Raw genomic sequence first — 23,195 nt, 5'->3', positions numbered from 1 at the left:
TTCGTTAACACACTCTTGATTTCCCTGTTGGATACCTCAACCTGTCCACTAGTCTGCGGGTGGTAAGGAGTAGCTACCTTGTGGCGCACATCGTATTTCATAAGCAACTTCTCGAAGGCTCTATTGCAGAAGTGAGTGCCTCCGTCGCTAATAATCGCCCGTGGTGTCCCAAAGCGGGTGAATATGTTCTTCTTTAGAAATCCCACCACCACTTTCGCATCATTTGTGGGCAATGCTACAACTTCCACCCATTTGGACACATAGTCTACAGCAACAAGGATGTATTTATTGCCATAGGAGCTGACGAAGGGACCCATGAAATCAATCCCCCAGACGTCGAACACTTCTATCTCCTGAATTGGGTTAATGGGCATTTCGTGGCGCCGGGAAATGTTCCCGGTGCGTTGACATTCATTACAACCCTTCACCCATGAGTGTGCATCTTTAAACACAGTCGGCCAGAAAAATCCGGCCTCTAGCACCTTCGCTGCTGTCCTGATCCCTCCAAAGTGTCCATCATAAGCCGATGCATGATAAGCCTGCAAAATAGAAGATTGTTCTATCTCGGAGACGCATCTCCGGATCATGTTATCCAGGCATATTCTAAATAGATAGGGCTCATCCCAATAGTACAAGCGGCTTTCACGAAAAAATCGTTTCCTCTAGACCGATGAAAGGTCGTGAGGGACTATACCACTGGCTAGGTAATTGGCCAAGTCCGCATACCATGGCGCTTCCTGATGAGTGGTGGCGAGCAGTTGCTCGTCTGGAAAAGTTTCCAGAATTTCCTCAACTTCAATTGCATTTTCAGATCCCTCCAGTCGTGATAGGTGATCAGCGACTTGATTCTCAGTGCCCTTGCGGTCACGTATTTCAAGATCAAACTCTTGCAGAAGCAGCACCCAACGAATCAGGCGTGGCTTAGAGTCTTTCTTTTCTATTAAGTATCTGAGAGCAGCATGGTCAGTGTATACAATTACCTTGGATCCTATCAGGTAGGACCGGAACTTGTCGAATGCGAACACCACAGCTAGCATCTCCTTTTCAGTCACCGTATAGTTCAACTGGGCTCCACTCAGCGTTCTACTAGCATAGTAGATTGGGTGCATCAATTTATCTTTTCGCTGGCCCAACACTACCCCCACTGCGTAGTCACTAGCGTCACACATTAGTTCGAACGGTTGCTCCCAGTTGGGGGCAACAATGATGGGTGCTGTGACCAGCCTCTGCTTCAGCTTCTCAAACGATACCCTGCAATCATCAGAAAATACAAGCGGGTGATCTTTGTCTAATAACTTACAGAGAGGATTGGCGATTTTGGAGAAGTCTTTTATGAACCGCCGGTATAAACCGGCATGTCCAAGGAAACTCCTGATTGCTTTGACCGAAGGTTGGTGGAGGCAGCTTTGCTATTACATCAACCTTTGCTCGATCTACCTCTATTCCCTTGCTTGACACCCGGTGCCCCAGAACTATGCCTTCTTGTACCATGAAATGGCACTTTTCCCAATTCAGCACCAGATTTGTCTCGATGCACCTTTTCAGCACACGCGTCAGATTCACCAGGCACTCATCAAATGAATTCCCACCACTGAGAAGTCATCCATGAACACCTCCATTATATCCTCAACCATGTCAGTGAATATGGCCATCATGCACCGTTGGAATGTGGCAGGTGCATTGCATAGGCCAAAGGGCATCCTCCTAAAGGCATAGATGCCATAAGGGCATGTGAAAGAGGTCTTCTCTCGATCCTCAGGTGCAATGGAAATCTGATTGTACCCTGAGTACCCGTCCAGAAAACAAAAGTGTGACCTCCCTGCTAATCTATCCAGCATTTGATCAATGAAGGGAAGTGGGAAGTGGTCTTTCCGGGTGGCTAGATTCAACTTTCGATAATCCATGCAAATTCTCCAGCCTGTGACGGTTCTCGTTGAGATTAGTTCATTGTTGTCATTCTTCACAACCGTCATGCCATCCTTCTTAGGCACACATTGAACTGGGCTAACCCAGTTGCTGTCAGAGATTGGGAAAATAATTCCCGCATCTAGCCACTTTATCACTTCCTTCTTCACCATCTCCTTCATATTCGGGTTCAGCCTCCTCTGATGTTCCCTGGAAGGTTTGTGCCCCTCTTCCAGCAGAATCTTATGCATGCAGTACGCGGGGCTGATCCCCTTGATATCTGCCATGGTCCACCCAATGGCAGTTTTGCACTCCTTCAATACATGTAGAAGCTGTTGGACCTGCACATCTAACAAACCAGATGAGATAATAACAGGTAGAGTGGAGTTAGGTCCCAGAAATTCATACCTGAGGTGGCCTGGCAATGACTTTAGTTCCAGCTTCGGTGGTTCTTCAATGGATGGCTTAGCTGGAGGAGTCTCCCTCTTTTCTAAGTGTAGGGGCTCAAACTCTAGATTTCTTTCCCAAAACCCTCTACCTTCTAATGTCAACACCCATTCTGCCAAGTCTTCACCGTTCACTTCCTCCAAATTCGTTAAACATGCAGCGAGGGGATCCTCAATCATCAACACTTCATCATCAGACTGAACGATTACATCCACGGCATCAATAAGAGAGCAACTTGCGAACTCACTTGGGCGCCTCATAGATTTCTGCACATTGAATATAATCTCTTCGTCATTGAGCCTCATCTTAAGCTCTCCGGTCTCACAATCAATAAGAGCTCTCCCTGTGGCTAAGAATGGTCTTCCTAAGATGATAGGAATTTCTTCATCTACTTTGCAATCCAATATCACAAAGTCAGCAGGGAACACGAACTTCCCCACCTGAATAAGTACATCATCAAGGATCCCAAATGGACGCTTCACAGTCCTGTCAGCCAGCTGCAACAGCATAGAGGTGGGTCTAGCTCTCCCAATGCCCAACCTCTTGTAAATGACCAGGGGCATAAGATTAATGCTGGCCCCTAAATCACAGAGTGCTTTCGCAAAAGCAAAGTTTCCAATAGTACATGGAATAGTAAAACTCCCGGGATCTGAGAGCTTTTCAGCAACAGGTCTAGTTACCACTGTACTACACGTCTGAGTAAGTGTCACCGTAGCCAAGTCTTGGAAGTCAAATTTCCAGGACATTAAGTCTTTCATCATTTTTGCGTATCCAGACATCTCCTTTAAAGCTTCGATCAATGGAATATTTACCTGAATTTGCTTGAGCATCTCAAAGAACTTTTTGTATTGCTCCTCCTTTTGGTGTTTAGCCAACCTTTGCGGAAATGGTGCAAGAGGTCTTTTCTTCCCAATCACTTGGGACTTTTCTTTCTCAGCTACTATCTCTACTACTGGCTCTTCAACTGCTTCAGCAACTTTCTCGGTCTCCTGCTGAGTATTCTTTTCTTCCTGAGCAGGCTGGACTGTCACATCTGTCAGCCTTATGGATTCATCCAGCTCAATGGGTACTTGAATAAGTGTCTCAGCCTGTATATTGTCACGAACTCTCTCCTGCTCTTCATCGAGATCCCTGCCATTACGGAGACTCACCGCCATCAGCTGCTTCGAGCCCTGATCTTTAGGATTGATTTGGGTATCTGCAGGTAGCGTTCCTTGAGGACAATTATTCAGAGACATTGAAATTTGGCCCACCTGCACTTCAATATTTTTGATAGCTGCGTCATGTGCATCTACTCTCTCATTTATCTTCGCAGTGGACCCAATAACCTGCTGCATCATTGCTTCTAGTCTCGCAAACCCATCATCCTGTCTTCCACCATGCTGCTGCTGAGGCGGGTGGTACCCCTGCTGCTGATTGTTGTACCCCTGGGATCTAGGATACGGAGCCATGTTGTTGGGGGGTCTCATACCTCCCATGTTTCTGGCGTTATATTGTGGCGGAGGTGGTCTGTACTGTTGTTGAGTTTGCTGACCCCAGTTCTGATTTCCCTGTCTCTGACCCCCATAGTTAGCTACATAGTTCATATCTTCATGGTGCTGATGATGATGATCAAGCTCTGTATTCCAAGGATTACCAACTGGTTGACTAATGCAAGATGTGCACAAGCCCCCATTGGTAGTGTCTACTATGTGTACCTGCTGCTTCTGTCCTGATTCCTCCACCTTTTTGGTGAGGATGCTCATTTGTGTCAGGAGGGTCGCCATATTTTCAGCCATAGTGTTTGAAGGATCAAGGGGCACTGAGTGTACTACTGGAGTGATGGGTGCATTCCTGGATGTCCATCCCGAATTCTGTGCCATTTTATCAAGTAAACTCTGACCTTCTCTCATGTCTTGCTCAAGAATGCCCCACCAGCTGAAGCATCCACAATATTCTTCAAGCCATCTGACAGTCCCATATAAAATCGTTGTCCCAACATCTGTTCTGGAATACCATGATGTGGACACATAACCAACATTCCTTTGAACCTGCTCCATGTTTCATGCAGTGTCTCCATTGGTTTCTGCTTGAAGCTCACGATCTCATCAATTTGTTGGGCAGTTTTGTTGGGTGGATGAAACTTGTTATGAAACTGCTTGACTAACTCATCCCACGTTGCTATAGAATTTATGGGGAGTGAGTTTAGCCAAACCTGTGCAGCTCCTGTCACCGAGAATGGGAACAATAATAACCTGATAGCCTCTGGAGTGACATTGGGCTGCCTTTGGGTCTTGCAGATCGACAGGAAGTTCTTCAAGTGTTGCTGAGGATCTTCAAGTTGTGTCCCAGAAAAGAGTCCCTTGTTTTGCAATAAGTGCAGCATATTATTTGTGATCTGGAACGACTCAGCTTGTATTGCAGGCACAACTATGGGAGTAGCTAAATTGTCAGCTGTGGGCTGTGCCCAGTCATACAGTGCACCCTCGGGCACCAGAGGTGCTGCGTCTCTGACATTCAAGTTGATTTGCTCATGCCTGCCGTTTCCGTTAGGGTCGATTGTGTCTCCCATGTCAGTTTCGAATTTGTCTGTTTGTTGAGGTGGTTGAAGTCTTCTGTTGGCACGGTTAAATGCCCTAAATATTTTCTCAAGGTCTGCGAGTCCTTCAAGTAGTTCTCCAGTCCTCGTAGAGTTTCTAGGCATACACCTGTGCAACCAACTCAACAACCGTCAAAAATTTCAATCAAAAATTGGGTGTAGAGAAACTGCCTACGCGAAGAATTTTTGTATTTCTAGCAATGGTAATTGATAATTCCGTTAACTCCCCGGCAGCGGCGCCAAAATTTGATCACGCCCAACTATGCCTTATAAAAAGGACAATGCGGACGTTGCAAATATAACACGAGTATTACGCCCAAGGTCGAATCCACAGAGAGTTAACCTATCAATCACTATCTTTAGACCCACTAAACTCTTCAGAACCAGCTTCCTAAATGTTTTAAATCACAAGTTGATGGTTTCTATAGTAACTAAAATTGCAAGTAAATAAACAGCTGTAAACTAAGGATGCTAAGGTTGTAAACAATGGTGAGAAAAAGCTAAGGTAAAGATTCCCCCTATTGATGGAATCCCTTATGTTTATGCGTCATACAAATTTACCAACACACCTCTATCAATCATGAACACTTTTCTTACCGTAAATCTCTCCCGAGTAATCACAGTAATATACTATTGCACTCTCCCGAGATACACTAGCTAGCTTTAATTAACACAGTTCACTTAAGATTGCACCCAAGGCTTCGTTATCCCTAATCCCACCTTTAAACCCGCAGTTATAGATTCCTCTTATACTTTAGGAGTGGTGTTATTCAACAATAACCTAAATATGCACACTCTCCCGAGTTATGCACACTAAATAAGCACAGCTAATTGAGGATCCTGTCAATTAGCTACAACAAGAACATAGTTGAATAAATAAAGATTGAAACTAGCAATTTGTATTCACATAAATAAGAAGTTCATCCCCCAATAAGTTCCATCAAAACCTTAGACAAAAGATTTAGCTACTCATAACTATGAGTAAATAAACTAAAACAATGTTCATCATAAAACTTGCAAGAAACATAAAGAGAAGAAGAAACCAAGATGTTTTGGGTGATCTCTCACACTTGTTCTTCTTCCAAAACCACTCTCCAAAACAATACATGCCTCTCTTGGGCGGAGTCTAGTGTTTAAAATAGGGTTTTGGGCTAAAAATCCCGTGTTTTGCACTTTAGTCCCTGAACTTTCCGCCTCCTGCCGCGGTTTTGCCGCGGTCGCGGTAGAACCGTGGCCAAACATGGCCTCTGATCTTCCTTCTATCCGCGAACATCCTTCACCGCGGTTCTACCGCGGTCGCGGTGGAACCGCGGTAGACTCAGTTTTCTGATTCTTCAGCCTGTTTTTGCATGGTTCACTTGGGATATTTCATGGTTGACCTTTCTTTCTTCATTTTTTTTCACTCCAAAAGTGCTCCCTAGCCTTCCTTAGTCATATATAACCTGCAAATCATTAAAAGCACTAATAAGAGATTTTGTTATCACTTTTATTATCAAAACTATGCCAGAAGACGGTTATTTAGGGTCTGAATAAAGTTAAATTCACCTATTATCACGTGGCTTGCGATGTGTTTTAAATAACCTTGAAATAATTCCTTAAATAATAAAAGCGGTTTTAAAGTTAAAAATGCACATATGTTTAAAAGTGTTTTAAAATCAGATAATTAGGCTAATATTAATAGTTAAGCGACTGTGCTAAAATTACGGAACCCGGGAATGCCTAACACCTTCTCCCGGGTTAACAGAATTCCTTACCCGGATTTATGTGTTCGTAGACTGTAAAACAGAGTCAAACTTTTCCTCGATTCGGGATTTTAAACCGGTGATTTGGGACACCATAAATTATCCCAAGTGCCGACTCTGATTTCTAATAAATAATCACGTATTGTCACTTAAATTGGAAAAAACTCCCTTAAAAGAGGTGTGACAAATATGCAGGAGGATCTCTCGGAATACCGTTCCGTAGTCCCAAAGTAAATATGCAGCACAATTAAGAGAGATAACAGTTACAACACGGCAGAAATCTCGTGCATCATCACAATAAGTACAACAACAACAATGACAATAATACAAAGTACGACAAGTAAATCAACTCGAGAACTTTAAATCACAACGAATCGATAGACCCCGTTCACAAGGAATAACCACATTAAAGAATGTTAGGCGTAAAGAGAACAACTTAACAATGGAAAACTAAAATGTAGCAATGATCCCACAATATACAATTCAACAATAAGGAAGATAAAACGAGTCAAATAATTCCAAATAATGCTACGTCAACTGAAATATAGGATATCAAACTTCTTTTAAGGTTGAGCAATTACGAAGGTTATTCAACAATTCAATTAAGGATAAGCGGCAGAAATATTATCGCAGCCTCAATTAAAACTAAACAATTATAGGATGAGATAATAATAACTTCAGATAAAGATAGGCATTTATGAAAAGATAGCGTGAGAACATGAGAGGTAAAGATTCTTCAGTTAAGTCAAATAAGAGTCAAATAGGCAATAAGAGTGAATCATAAAGTAATTAATTCCAATTAAGCATGTAGAGGTGAAACTAGTAAATAGGAAACTCAGTCATATCAAGAACAACTTCATATTCAGTGAATCTAAGGACCTAAGAACCCTAAAAGGCCAACTTTTCACAAATAAGTCTGAGCACGCACTCGTCACCTCGCGTACACGAACTACAATCAACATAGAAGACTCAAATCCTAAGGGGAAATCTCCCACACAAGGTTAGACAAGATACTTACCTCAAAGAAGACAAACCGATACTATAAAATGAACTTCTCGGGTAAAAAGACCTCCGGACGGCTAAAATCTAACCAAAATAATTTCAAAGCACCAATAAAACTCATAAGAAACTATTCCGGATCATAGTTTCAATCTTTAACAAAATCCAGAAATCGATCCAAAAGTCGACCCCTGGCCCGCATCTCGGAACCAGATAAATTTTACAAAACTCGAACACCCATTCCGGTACGAGTTCAACCACACAAAATTATCAAATTCCGATACTATTTCGTCCCTCAAATCACGATTTTTTATTTTGAGAACTTTCTTCAAAAACCAACATTTTCCTCAACTCAAAACACAAATTAAATGATAAAAATGAAGATAAAATTATGGAATTAATTATTAGGTGAAGAACACTTACCCAATCAATTTGCTTGAAAAACCCACAAAGAATTGCTCAAAACTGAGCTCCACAAGTCAAAATATGATAAAAATGGTCTAACCCTCGATTTGGAAATCTTATATTCTTCCCAGATGAATATGCATCGCGAAAGAGGAGATAGGGTCGCGTTCTCGAAGAAGAATAGAATGAGAGCTACCTAGATGTGCTTCGCGAACGCGAAGAGGAAGGTGAGGCTACCCAGAAAGAATCCTTCGCGAATGCGAAGAACAAGGAAAGGAATCTTCGCGAATGCGATGAAGGGAAAAACAAACCTTCGCGAACGTGCTAGGTTGAACGCGAACGCGAAGAAGGATTTCAAGGTGGTCAGCAGTAATATTTCGCGAACGCGAGGGGATCTTCGTGATCGCGAAGGAGGATACCAAAAAACCGAAACAACAATTCAAAAATAGGAGGAATTGACCCGTAACCCACTCGGAACACACCCGAGGCCCCCGGGACCTCATCTAAACAAACAAGTTCTATAACCTAAAACGGGCTCGCTTGTGGTCTCAAATCACATCAAACAACGCCGAAAATGCAAATCGTGCCATGAATCAAACTATGCACTTTCAAATCTTCCAACTTCGAAAACTCGTGCCGAAACCAATCAAACCAACCAGGAATGATGCCAAATTTTGCAGATAAGTCCCAAATGACACGATGGAGCTGATCCAACTCTCGAAATCACATTCTGACCCCAATATCACAAAAGTCAACTATGGGTCAAACTTCTCCATTTTTTCAAACTTCAACTTTTCCAACTTTCGCCAAAATGCCTCAAATTACCCTACAGACCTCCAAATCCGGCGCGTGCCTAAGCCCAATATTACCGTACAAAGCTGCTGACATCATCCATAATTCATTCCGGAGCTGTTTACACAAAAGTCAAATTCCGGTCAAATTCTCATCGCTTAAGCTTCCAAAACTAGATTCCTTTTTCCAATTCGACTCCGAATCATCCGGTAACTGAATTCAACCATGCACGCAAGTCGATACACATAATATGAAGCTGTGCAAGACCTTATGCCGCCGAACGAAGCTTAAATTCTCAAAACGACCGGCCAAGTCATTACATATTGCTATCCAAGATGATCAACAATAGAGATTTATTTGATTTAAACTAAAGTTAAGTAAGAGTCTAAACTATCGATTAATGACAATACCAAGCAAAGGAAGTTATAAATTGGGAGAAGATAGGGTTAATAGGATATGTGCAAGATAAATGTTTGGGATTAAACACTATTTAATTCACTTCTAATGTTCAAGTGAGTCTCTCGAATTCACTTGGTTACTAATTCAATTGATTAGTGGAAACTCCTCTCTCGATTAAGTCTCAACCTTACAAGATGAACCAATTTTAAGCACGTGAAGATATGCAAGAATTCGCAGTAGATTGGTCTTTAGGAGAGCCTCTCTCAATTATTCTTCTAACTAGCTTTAATCAACAACTCAACTAGCATCTTTCTATTGCTAAGAAGAATGAAGGACTTCAACCAATAAAATATAATGCAAAGATATCACAAGTTATGCCTCTCTCGATTACGTTAACAAGTGAATATAGATGCAACAGTTAAAACATCCAAAATGATTCAATACATAAACTAGAGTTAATTATCCACAAACAAGTATCAATACACCAAATCCATCAAACCCTAAAGAGAACTACTCCATAGATATGGAGTAATTTATCATAACAATTTTTAAGTTAAAAGAAAACATAAAACAATCCAAACCCTTGTCTTGAGTTGAGATTGAATGATGGATTCCTTGTGCTCTTGCTTCTACAACTTCTCCTTAGCCTCCTTAAGTCTTAGATATGTCAAAAGTCCTCAAAATACCATTTTCCATGTATATATACCAAGTAGAGTAGGTCCCAAACAAATACACCTTCTCCTATGCAAAAAAGGACACTTTTCCTGGATAGTACGTGTGCGGCCGCACACCTGAAAGTGTGCTAGCGCACTTGGCCGCACACTTTTCACACTATGTGCGGCCAGTGTGCGGTCGCACACGTATCACTTTGTTCTATTGGGAATTTGGGAAATCATAACACGAAAGTTGTAGCCCTTTTAAATAGCTTTCCAACGATATATTGTGGAGTCCAAACAGAGTTCTGAGCGAAAAGTTATGTGCATTTTACTAGATAATGTGCAGTATATCTACTCGATTCTTCGTTCGTCCCTAACTATCATCCATTGATCCTCGAACACGATCTCGACTTAATTCATTGGGCTTTTACTCAGACTTCAAAGCTCCAAATCACTTTAATTCATTTCATAACATCTTCATAGCTAAGAATCACTCCTACAAGACATAAAACACATAATTAGTGCAAAACACTAGCGATTAAAGCTCCAACTCAATTAAAGTGCAGTAAATTAGAGTGCGATAAACGACTAAACACGAGATTATAGCCTACTATCAGTTCATACCCTCAACAATAAGTTTAGAAGTGTTGCATACCTCGAACAAGCCGAATCCAATATCGAGCAAGCCAAACAGTACACTAGAAACGCCATCCCATGCGTACCGCCCTTTGAACGGCTCAAAACTAGCCCAAAGCAACACAAAAACATCAAATAATGCCAAAGGAAACAATCCCAATCAATAAAGGTTGAATCTTTATTCAAAAGCCTCAAAGTCAACGTAAAATTCAAACCCAGGCCCGCACCTCCAAACCCGACAAAACTCACAAAATCCAACAACCCATTCTATTACGAGTCCAACCATACTAGCTTAACTCAAATCTGACTCCAAATCGATGCTCTAAACTCGAAAATTTACTTCATGAAATTTTAGTCAAAAATCCTCAATTTCTCTTTTGTAATCATTAACCAAATGCAAAAAATGAGGATAGATTCATGAAATATAATCAAATTCAAGTAGAGAACACTTACCCCAATCCATATTGTGAAAATCGCCTAAACAATAATCTCAATCCGAGCTCCATAGCTCCAAATATGCTATAATGGCCGAAACCCCAGAAAATAGAGTACTTATAATCACTGGACGAATTAATGAATCGCAATCGCGGAAATACTATCGCGATCGCAAAGAAGAAAAATGCACTGCCCCTAAATACTCTATTCGATCGCGGAACAAGCTTCGCGATCGCGAATCATAAAATGCTCAGCCTCGAAAAGTCTCTACGTGAACGCAGCCCCAAGCTCATGAATGCTATGAAGAAGTCGTGAAGACCTATCCGGCTTAGCTCTACACTGCGGGAACGCGCACACAATTGCACGAATGGGATGCTTAATCTCCAGCAACCTACGCGAACGTGGACAAATATTCGCGAACGCGAAGAAGAAATACTCAACTCCAGATATTCCCCACATGATCGCACCTCCAACTTCACGATCGCGAAGAACATTTGATGCACCAGACATCAGCAGAAACTAGCAATGCAAATATGAAGAAAAATGGTCTGAAATCAATCCGAATAACGTCCGAGCCCCTCGGAACCCCATCCGAATATTCCAACAAGTCTCATAAAATAACACGGGCCTACTCGGGGCCTCAAATCACCCATAACATCATCAAAACCATGATTCGCACCTCAAATCGAACTTAATGAACTTTGAATCTTTCAACTTCCAGAACCCTTGCCGAACCTTATCAAATTAACTCGGAATGAACTCAAATTTTGCACACAAGTCCCAAATGACATAACTAAGCTATCCCAACTCCCTGAACCACAATCCGAAGCTGATATCATCAAAGTCAACTCCCGGTCAAACTCATGAATATTCCAAACTTTCAAATTTCCAACTTCTGCCAATAAGTGCCAAAACCTTCTAGAAATATACAAATGCAAATCCAGGCATGCGCCCAAATCCAAAATCACCATTCAGGCCTAACGAAACCATCAAAACTCTAATTCGAGGTCAAATACTTAAAAGTCAAACATGGTCAACTCTTCCAAATTAAAGCTTCCTAGTTGAGAATCTTTCTCCCAAATCAATTCTAATTAATCTGAAAACCAATATCGATGATTCACACAAGTCATAATACATCCTATGAAGCTACTCAAGACTTCAAATGGCCGAATTTAATGTAAATTCTCAAAATGACCAGTCGGGTCGTTACATTCTCCCCCACTTAATCATACGTTCGTCCTCGAACATGCCTAGAGTCGTTCCAAAGCCATCAAATTGCTGTATAACCTTACCATGCACATACCCGGGGGTGATCCCACGTCACCCCAATCCATGTAAGCCTAACAACATAACATAACTGAAGATCATTACTTTAACCTTAGTCTGTAAGCCTTAGAACCCAATTTCTAACATCCAGAATTCCTTACAAGACCCGAATCTCGCACTTACATACTGTATAACTCTAAACAAGATGTATCTAAGTCACATCCATAACCCAAGATATAATCACATGATATACCACATAACTCGCATACTCGTAGCAATAATTCCCGATCACAGTAGCTGCTCAAAACAAACCCAATACTGATAGTAAACCTCATATCAAATAAAACCTCGTTCAAAACCTTTGTACACTGACGATGACGAAAGAAGCATGCAGAAACTCATAACCACTCATTAGATCAACAAGTCATGGAGCCCTCTCTCCTTCGACAAGAATTATAGCCAATTTCTAAGCCGATCAGTGACATTATCCTTATAAATATACCACAATCAAATATGAGAGCACTGATTCTAGGTCCAGCGACCTCATCTTATCAAATACAGCCACTCTACTGACATGCCATACCAATACAATCTTAAGCCACAAACCGTGCAATCCATGCACTAATACGTAACAATTCAAGTGTATTCAAACATGGAAAATGACTCAAATGTGAGAACCATCTCGCAAGCTCAACAAGTTCTACCACAAACACAATGCTACGAACCCATCATACATAGTAGAACCAAGAAGCACGAATATAACACAAAGGATAACATCTCAACATAGCCCCGCTGCAATGCGTAACCCATCCAAACACTGGTCCAGATGAAATATCTCAAGCCACCATGCTCAAATCAACAACTACACGCAATTCAACATCAAATACACGAAATGCGTGGCCATATCCATGGAGAAGCAAATAACACAATATACCACAGCCCGAGAGAACATAACCAAGGCACAATCAACCATTCAACACCCCAATAAACCTCTCGCTCAGATTCTACTACAAGGCCCTAACAGAACCATATCATGTGTGCATATAACCAACAAATCACAACCCCTCGTAGCACAGAAGAGTATCACACATAACATACCAGAACACGAACAAGCTCAACTCTAACTGAATGATACACCTTTTAGCAATAACGGTGGTGAGTCAACAAATTCGACCCGGGGTAGAATACATATCCTCCTCGGACCTACCAATGGGCCTCAAATAAACTTCGGTCATCCCCAAATGGATAAATGTCCCTCTAAAAGTCCACAATGACCTTACCATAGCACGTACTACCGTCTAGCTATCTTTGGCCACATCTTCACAGTCCGCAACCCCGAAATAATCTGCTTCTGAGATCGCCCAGTCTCCAAATCCATAGAACACATGAATCACCATAGCCGATCCCAACTCCGCAACTCGAATGACTAACATATCTATCATACATAATCATCCCCAAGAGAAATACTTCTATAGTTCTTCCATGCCATATAGCAAAAATCTGAATATCAGCAGTCGATCAACTAGGCGAGTACCGCAATTCCAATAAAGCATTTGTAAGTCAAAACACAATGTGCCTTTTGAAATGCGCATCCTTCTCACGCAATACCAAGTTGTAATAGCATTCATCTAGTCATCCGAAACCGTCCATGTTTTCTAAGAATTCATGACCTTCCATTCAAAACTGAGTTTTGACCTTGTACATGCAAATCTTATTCCCACATGACACACCGCATCTATTAGGCCATCATATGAAAATACGAGAACCTCATTATCAACTTTGAGTCACAAGTAGACTACATAATCAATTAGCTAGGAACCTTTCACAAGATCCCATCCAGTAGAAAATCACAATACACAACATGCTCCTCATGCCGGTAGGAAATATCCATCTCAAACCGTGGTAGAAACCATCGAGAACACTTTGAAATCCATTTGCACATAACCAAGCTATTAGACCTGAATCCATCTAACTCAACCAAGCCACGCAGGTCGCCAAATCCAAGAGTATTGTCACAAAACACCCGTAAAGCCTCACCTCACCACAAGAACCAAAAGAATCGATCCTATCCATTACAGTGCTGATCCAACCTACTACCAAGTTGTTCTATTTCTTCGAGTTCCTTCTGAATTACCCTCAAGTTGACACTTCTCCTTGCTAGAACACCACGATCCTTACCTAAAGCTCACCACAAGAGATCCTAGCATAAAACCACTCCGCCCTAAGGCCCATAAGCCGTTGTATTTCCTCTTAAGCACCCCAAAAGTACCACAACCGAGACACCCACTCTGAAGAGACCTTCTGTGAATCTAAAGTCGTTTCCTTCACCTTCTTGATACTGAAATGTAGAATCCATAATAATATAGAAATATCACGAGTCTCGACACCATCTAACGTAAATCTCAGATTCTAGCCATATACAAAATTCGAAAAATTTTCTATTGCTACGTAAAAATCTTGAATCCATTAGAACCTTCTCGAGAGTCATCCACTCTGCTCAAATCCCAATTGCACCGCCCAACTCGGCCGAACAACCTGTGCCCCATTAGCACAACAACACCCAAAGAAGTAATTCAGACCTCTAATCAACCGAGTAAATTCCTTCTCCTTGCGTACTACATCATTCACGAATAACAATTCAAATCATTCCTTTATTCCCACATACCTATAAAGTGTAATAAACCATGCATCCAGATATTTTCTTGCTTAAGTCATCCTCAAAACCAGCCTCTACAAATCATAACTGATCCACAAGTATGCCTCAAATAGAAACCAATACAACCCATAACCATGTAATCAAATCGTCGATAACAAACTCCCCCACTTGTCTTAAAGCCATAGATCAAAACACTTGATAACTTACAATGCCCATACTTTATTACTACTGTTATATCGTAGTGAGATTCAACTAAGTCCTTCATAAGCTCATGTAACACAAAGGGTTTAGCACCTCAAATTATCTGTTAAGCTCGCATTCATCCTCGTGATGGTCAGGTACACTTTCACCACCGATCCAAACTCAAATCGCAGCACATATAACCCACTGGTTGAAGGAAACTCTCCACATAACATCATAAGAATCACACCTCCGTAGATTACCCCCAGGTGATAACCCACCCGCTTAGCCTCAAACTGATATCTCCTTATCCCCTTTCACAGCCACCATTACTACGTAATCACTTTATATTCCTGAGTCCGAACTCATCCACAAGACATGTGAATCTACTTCGTTCCACAAATAAATGACATGAAAGATCCTTTAACACGATCATTACTCGAGGATGTACAACACATCAAGACAGAAATCAAGCACATAATAGTCCTTTTCACATCTCAAGCAGACCCTTCTCGTCACATTCAAACCATCTGAACACATCACACAGTCACGTCATACTCATCATATAGCCATCCAACCACTAACCGAGCCATAAATTCCACTGATAGGGACACTACTGGACAGATAAGTCCAAAAGCACATGCTCACATAACTGAAACTACCGAGCCTATGCTACAGTCTAAACATGGCCTCAAGTCCTCTAGACTAGCCCATCACCAAAACATAGAAAACACATCTCGACCTCATCCACAGAACCACAAATCGTCGATGCACAGCTGATACTGAGCGCTCACCTACGCATACGAGTGAGTGGAAGGAATTCAAAGAGATACACTTCAAGCTGAATCAATGTCGCACGATAAGAAAAGAAAGATGGGAAGTTTATCCTAAATGCACTGTAGCCTCTCGAAGATAGGTATGGACGTCATCATACCAATCCGCGAGACTCTACTAGACACTTGCTCATGACTCGTAGAATGTATGAACCTAGAGCTCTAATACCAACTTGTCACGATCCAAAATCAAACTAGTCGTAATGGCACCTAACTCAACCCGCTAGGTAAGCCAATTAGCAATAATCTGATTCAATTGAGATTTACTGAGAAAATAAATAATAAAATAACTGAACTTTTATACAACAACCCAAAGACAGGTAGTATAAATTATGAACTTCTAAGATTTAGAGTTTACAAAAGTAGTATGAAATAAACACATCTGTTCGAAATATACATAAACAGATTAATAATTCTAAAGCTACCAAGAACAAGAGGCAGCTCTAACCGGAACGCAAGTATATCTTCAATGCCAGCTCCCTCCATACACATCAATATCAGCTCCAAAATTTGCACGCAAGGTGCAAAAGTGTAGTATGAGTACAACCGAACCTATGTACTCAATAAGTAACAAACCTAATCTTAGGTTGAAAGCAGCGACGAGCTTGGGCAACGGTCAGAGTCCAGCACCAATAGCCAATAACAACTCATAACAACATAATAAAAGATGTACATGAAATAACTTAAGGATAGAATGCTCAGCTCGTTCCCAGTTACGAAAAATAGGCATGCTTTTCAAGTATAACAGTAAAACCCAAATCTTCACCGAAATCACCAAAATATAAGTAAGTTAGAAATCTGTGATTTTTCCCAAAAACTTTCAACAACAGATAAGAAGTTTCAATCTCAGATAGCATCAAAAAAGTACATCTCTATACATACATGTCAATGTGCATATGAAGTCATAAATATCACAAAACCGTGTAACATGAGGAAATGTGTCTCCATGCCTGTATGTAAAGTATGCATGTCAAATGCAATGCATCATAGCGATGAACTCATGTACTCATACTGTTGTAGATTAAGGTACGAAAAGGCGAGTTCAACTTAGTGGTCAGAAAGATTGTGATAAGGTATGTTAAGGATAAGCCCTTCCTTCATTTTGACATGATTTCGTAATTACATGTGTTTGATAACGAGGCATAAAGAGAAGTTCATACTCCCAAATTTATATACACTATCCTACTCTCATAAGTTACCGTATTCTCACTTATCGGGACTTCATATTCAGTTTTTTTTTTCTGTCAGCCAAGAGAGCAGAGAGTCTCTCTCTCTCTCTATATATATATATATATATATATATATATATATATAGTATTACAGTATTTTCACAACCATCGAGATATAATTGATGGGCAGGCCCATATTGGGCAACCTCTGATCAGATGGTGAGTTATATACCGAGCCTACAATGGTCGAACGCCTATGAACGAGCCCATAATGACTGAGATACAGAGCCTAGTATGGCCGAGCGCCTATGAGTGAGCCTACTACGGCAGATTAGTTACACATACTGAACCTTATAAGCTCGGACAACTATTTTACTTACTATATTGAGAGAGTTGGGCCAGTATCAGCAGGTAAGCATATCTTCAAATTATCTTTGACTCCTAGTTACTTTTAGTTATTATATTATCAGTTCAGTTTCAGCTTTCAGTTATCCTGTTGCCTTACATACTCAGTACATTATTTTGTACTGACATCCCTTTTGCCGGGGACGCTGCATTTCATGCCTGCAGGTCCTCATGGACAGTTGGACAGACCCTCCCAGCAGACAAAGTCAAACATCAACTTGGTTGGTAATCTTCACTTCCTCGGAGTTGCCAGGTCTAGACCTTGGAGTCCATTTTATATATACAGGTTTGATGGGTAGGTCGAGGCCCTGTCCTGACCATGGTATAGTTTAGTTATATCTAGAGGCTTGTGGACAAGTCCTGTAGAGTTTGTATATTAGTAGATGTTCATGGCGGCCTTGTCAGCCTCCACAGTTATATATATGAGCTTTTGGGTATTTTACCCCACAGATGAGAGAAACGTTATTTCAGACGATTCAGAATATGGCCTCATCGGCCTAAGTTGAGGGTTACCCCTCCAGAGTCCACAGCTACAGAGTGGTCGCTCGGGCCAAGTACGGCACCGGGTGACGGCCATGACTCTTCAAGTTTGGGGCATGACAAACTTGGTATTAGAGCAGTTCTGTTCTAGGGAGTTTACAAGTCATGTCTAGTAGAGCCTTGTTTATAGATTAGTTGTGCACCACATTATATAAATAGGAAGCTACAAGGCATTTAGGAGTCTGTTACCCTTCTTTCAAATCCAAGTCATGATATAGAGTTGAGTTATAAGAGTTCGAGCAAAGACTTATGTTTTCTAATGATATAAAGATGATTTCAATTAGAAAGAAATTATAGCTAGCTAGAGTCTAATATAGCAACAAGTAAGGGCACTAATAGAAGAGAGTTCTTGACGACGTGGCCCTGTTTGAGGCCCTATCAGATTGTGCATACTAGATGTGCAAATTTCCAACTTAAGACTCTAAGATGGGAATATCAAATACACCCCGTGAATAGCAGGTCATGAGAGTATCATAAGGTAAAAGTTTAAGTTTCAACATGTAATTGAAGCAAGGTGAAGAAGGGTACGAGGTACCCAGTTAGTGGAGATTATCAATATTTACAATTCAGGTAGAGAAATACAAGTACTCTAAGTTTACTTTCAACAGTAATAGAGGTATGTACAATTGGCCACATCTATCTCAGTTATGCCCTATGGGAGCTAACATATATAGTTTGAGAGAAGGATGAAATATCAGGATCCAGCTTGGGTTAGAGTAACCCAAAATAGTGGATTAAGCCAGGGGAGCTAAAAGTGAAACATTGTTATGTTGAGGTTTTCAGAATAATGTGATAGACAGAAATATTAGCAGGAGAATAAGAAAAGAGTAAATGAAGCATTATGAGTAAGGTATGTTAAATGAGTGATAACGGTAAATCAGAATATGACGAAATGATAGAGTCTATAGTCAAATGAAGGAAAAGACAAGAGATGACATGACTTGAGACAATAAAAGAGTATATGCCACAAAGTTGTATCCTTATTTTGAGAAATAAGTTGGTGACTCCAACATGATTACTAGAAGGCTAAGTTGGACCCTCTGAGTATTAAAACTTTTTATGGGCTAGTAAACATGATAAAATTGAACATGAGTTAGGGACCGGAGGATTTGATAATAGTTGACATCATGATAATTTAAGAGGTTGCGTTCCGGCAATAATAGAAAAGGACAACAAAAGAATAACCTTTAAAGGTCATTTAGGAAGACGCTTCCCTAAAGCAAGCACTATGAGCAAAGTTAAGCTTAAGGGATTAAGTGTTCCAGTTACACTAGGTGTAACCCTTGTGCGTAAGGAATTCATTTGTCCTTGGTACAAAAGGATTATAGCAAGGTGAGTAGGAGTTAATGAAGATGTGAAAAGATGCCAAAGATGAAGAGGTAACTATAGAATAGTAAAGGAAGAATGCGGTAAAAAGCTGAAAGGGAAGAGATTGAATTTATTAGATCCTACAGATATGTTATGACTCCAGAACATTATGCAAGTATGATGGTGGGGAGATGCAGTAAGGTTTCCCTTCTAGGATGTTATTGATAAATAAATGCGAATGAACGCTTGATACTTAACGAGTTAGTGCAAGTGGTAAGTTAAGACAAATGACATAACATGAGAGAGAGTATACGAATTATTGATATGAGCATGGACTGGTTAGTACTTAGTAGTTGATTTAGGAAGAGCCTAGTTATGGCTAGACAAGAGATCTTAGATAAATCAGCAGATCATGCAAGATAAACGTAGTGAAACCCAACACATGAAATTTAGTCTCACAGATATGACATCATAATCCTTAAGGAATATTCAAATAAGAGTTGGGGTAGTTAAAGGCACCATATAAGTATTACAGAACTAAAAGAGAGTGCCACTGGGGAGATAATCAAAATTTTAGTTTAGAAGTAACCCTACGAGCATAAGGGCACAGAGGTAAGTAAGGATAATTATAGGCGAGTAAATACATCAAAAATTCCATCAGGTATACAATGTAATAAGCTCGCAACTTTACACGAGTCAGAGGGTCTTCCCTAAGCACTGCAACGAAATACTAGTTGAGGAAATAAGGAAGAAGGCTTCAACATAAGCATAGTGACCTAAAGAAGAAATGATCTTGTAACAATAATCTCACTACAATATTGTATGCACGCCATAAGAAAGTGGCACCTATCATGACTAAAGAACCTCCCCAACTCGTCTCAACACCTCAAATGGGCCAATAAACCTTGGGCTCAGATTGCCCTTCTTCCCAAACCTCATAACACCCTTCATTGGCGAGACTTTCAAGAAGACCTTCTCGCCAACCATGAATGATACATTGCGCACCTTCTGATCCGCATAACTCTTCTGTCTGGACTGAGCTGTGTGAAGCCTCTGTTAAATCAACTTTACCTTGTCCAAGGCATCCTGCACCAAATATGTACCGTATAACTTAGCCTCACCAGGCTCAAACCACCCGATAGGGAAACGACACTGCCGACCATATAAAGCCTCAAATGGAGCCATCTCAATGCTGGACTGATAGCTGTTGTTGTAAGCAAACTCTGCCAAAGGCAAGAACTGATCCCACTACCCTCCAAAGTCAATCACACATGCTCTAAGCATGTCCTCCAAGATCTGGACTATCTGCTCCGACTGCCCGTCAGTCTGTGGATGAAATGATGTGCTAAGCTCCACGCGGGTCCCCAACTCACCCTGAACAGCTCTCCAGAAATGAGAAGTGAATTGAAGGCCTCTATTTGATATGATGGAAACAGGCACACCGTGTAACCGGAAATCTCCCGGATGTAAACTAAGCCAGTCTCTTCGAAGTGTAAGTAGTCACAACCGGTATAAAGTGTGCCGACTTGGTCAACCTATCCACGATGACCCACACTGCATCAAAATTTCGCAAGGTCCGGGGCAAGCCAACTACGAAATCCATAGTAATGTGGTCCCACTTCCACTCTGGTATAGACATCTGTTGAAGTAGGCCACCCGGCCTCTAGTGTTCATATTTGACCTGCTGGCAATTCAAACACCTAGCCACATACTCCACTATGTCTTTCTTCATCCTCCGCCACCAATAATGCTGCCTCAAGTCACGATACATCTTTGTAGCACCCGGATGAATGGAATACCGTGAATTGTGTGACTCCTCTAGTATCCTCTCCCTCAGACCATCCACATTAGGAACACATAAGCAACCCTGGAGTCGCAAAACACCATCCTCCCCAATAGAAATCTCCTTGGCACTACCCTGAAGCACTGTCTCTCTGTGAAGTGCCAAATGTGGATCATCGAACTGACGGGCCTTGATCTGCCCTAACAATGAAGATTGAGCAACAATGCACGCAAGAACTCGGCTGTGATCTAAAATATCCAATCTCACAAGTTTGTTAGCCGAGGACTGGATGTCCAAAGCTAGTGTCCTCTCCTCTGCTGGAATGAATGCCAAGCTACCCATACTCTCTGCTTTCCTGCTTAAGGCATCTGCGACCACATTTGCCTTGCCCGGGTGATAAAGAATGGTGATGTCATAATACTTCAACAACTCAAGCCATCTACGCTACCTCAAATTGAGATCCATCTGCTTGAACAAGTGCTGTAAGTTGAGACGCTCAGTATAAACCTCATATGATACCCCGTACAGATAATGCCTCCCTATCTTAAGAGCATGAACAATCGCGACCAACTCCAAATTGTGCACAGGATAATTCTTCTCATAGATCTTCAGCTAACGCAAAGCATATGTAATAACTCGCCCCTCCTGCATCAATACACACCCTAATCCAACGCGCGAAGCATCGTAATATACCGTATACATCCCTGAATCGGAAGGCAACACAAGAACTAGTGCTGTAGTCAAGGCTGTCTTGAGCTTCTAAAAGCTCGCCTCACAATCATCATACCAAGAGAAGGGAGCACCCTTCTGGGTCAATCTAGTTAGAGGTGATGCAATAGATGAAAAGCCCTGCATGAATCGTCTGTAATAACCTGCTAACCCCAGGAAACTCCTGATCTCGGTCACCGAAGTAGGACGTGGCCAACTCTGAACTGCCTCAATCTTCTTGGGGTCCACCTTAATACCTTCTCCTGACACAATATGCCCCAAGAATGCCACTAACTCGAGCCAGAACTCACAATTGGAAAACATAGCATATAGCTTTTGCTCTCGCGAGGTCTGAAGCACTACCCTCAAATGATGCTCGTGCTCCCCCAGGCTACGGGAGTATATCAAGATGTCGTCAATGAAGACGACGACAAATGAATCAATGTAAGGCCTAAATACCCTGTTCATCAAGTCCATGAATGATGTTGGGGCATTAGTCAAGCCAAAGGACATCATCAGGAACTCATAATGGCCATATCTAGTCCGGAATGCAGTCTTCGGAACATCCGAATCTCGAATCTTCACCTGATGATACCCTGACCTCAAGTCAATCTTGGAGAACACCCTAGCACCCTGCGACTGGTAAACAAATCATCGATACGAGGCAACAAATACTTGTTCTTGATGGTGACTTTGCTCAACTGGCGGTAATTAATGCACATCCGCATCGTCCCATCCTTCTTCTTCACAAATAACACTGGTGCACCCCAAGGCGATACACTTGGTCTAACAAACCCCTTTGGTAACAACTCTTCAAGCTGCTCCTTCAACTCCTTCGGAGTTATACGGTACAATGGGATAGATACAGGCTGGGTGCCTAGAGCCAAGTCAATACAGAAATTAATATCACGATCCGGTGTCATGCCAGGAAGATCAGAAGAAAACACATCGGTGAACTCCTGAACTACTAGAACTGAATCAATGGTCGGAGACCCTGCAGTGGTATCCCGAACATAAGCCAAGTAAGCCAAACACCCCTTCTCGACCATATGTCGAGCCTTCAGGAAAGAGATAACTCGGCCAGACGTATCAATTGTGGAACCCTTCCACTCCAACCTTGGCATCCCTGGCATCGCTAAAGTAACAGTCTTGGCATGGCAATCTAGGACGGCGTGATACGTAGATAACCAATCCATGCCTAGGATGATCTCAAAATCGATCATATCGAGCAACAGGAGATCTGCTCTAGTCTCGAAACCACAGAGTGTGACCATATAGGACAGGTAGATCCGATCCACAACCACAGAATCGCCCACAGGAGTGGACACATGAACAGGAGTGCCCAAGGGATCA

The 23,195-nt window shown here is 41.6% G+C and overlaps 1 long non-coding RNA gene across 1 annotated transcript in view; it reads left to right on the top strand.

The window, feature by feature from the left end:
• Positions 1-23,195, top strand: part of LOC138886898 (uncharacterized) — a 41,719-nt gene that overhangs the window by 7,687 nt on the left and 10,837 nt on the right. Inside the window, exon 2 of the long non-coding RNA XR_011405855.1 lies at positions 17,669-17,756. This is a non-coding gene — a long non-coding RNA (uncharacterized lncRNA). The remainder of the gene's footprint in view (positions 1-17,668; positions 17,757-23,195) is intronic.

Source organism: Nicotiana sylvestris, chromosome 3 (genome assembly GCF_000393655.2).
Source record: "Nicotiana sylvestris chromosome 3, ASM39365v2, whole genome shotgun sequence".
Lineage (NCBI taxonomy): Eukaryota > Viridiplantae > Streptophyta > Magnoliopsida > Solanales > Solanaceae > Nicotiana > Nicotiana sylvestris.
The sequence above is the reverse complement of the archived record's forward strand: the minus strand, read 5'-3'. Positions and strand labels throughout refer to the sequence as shown.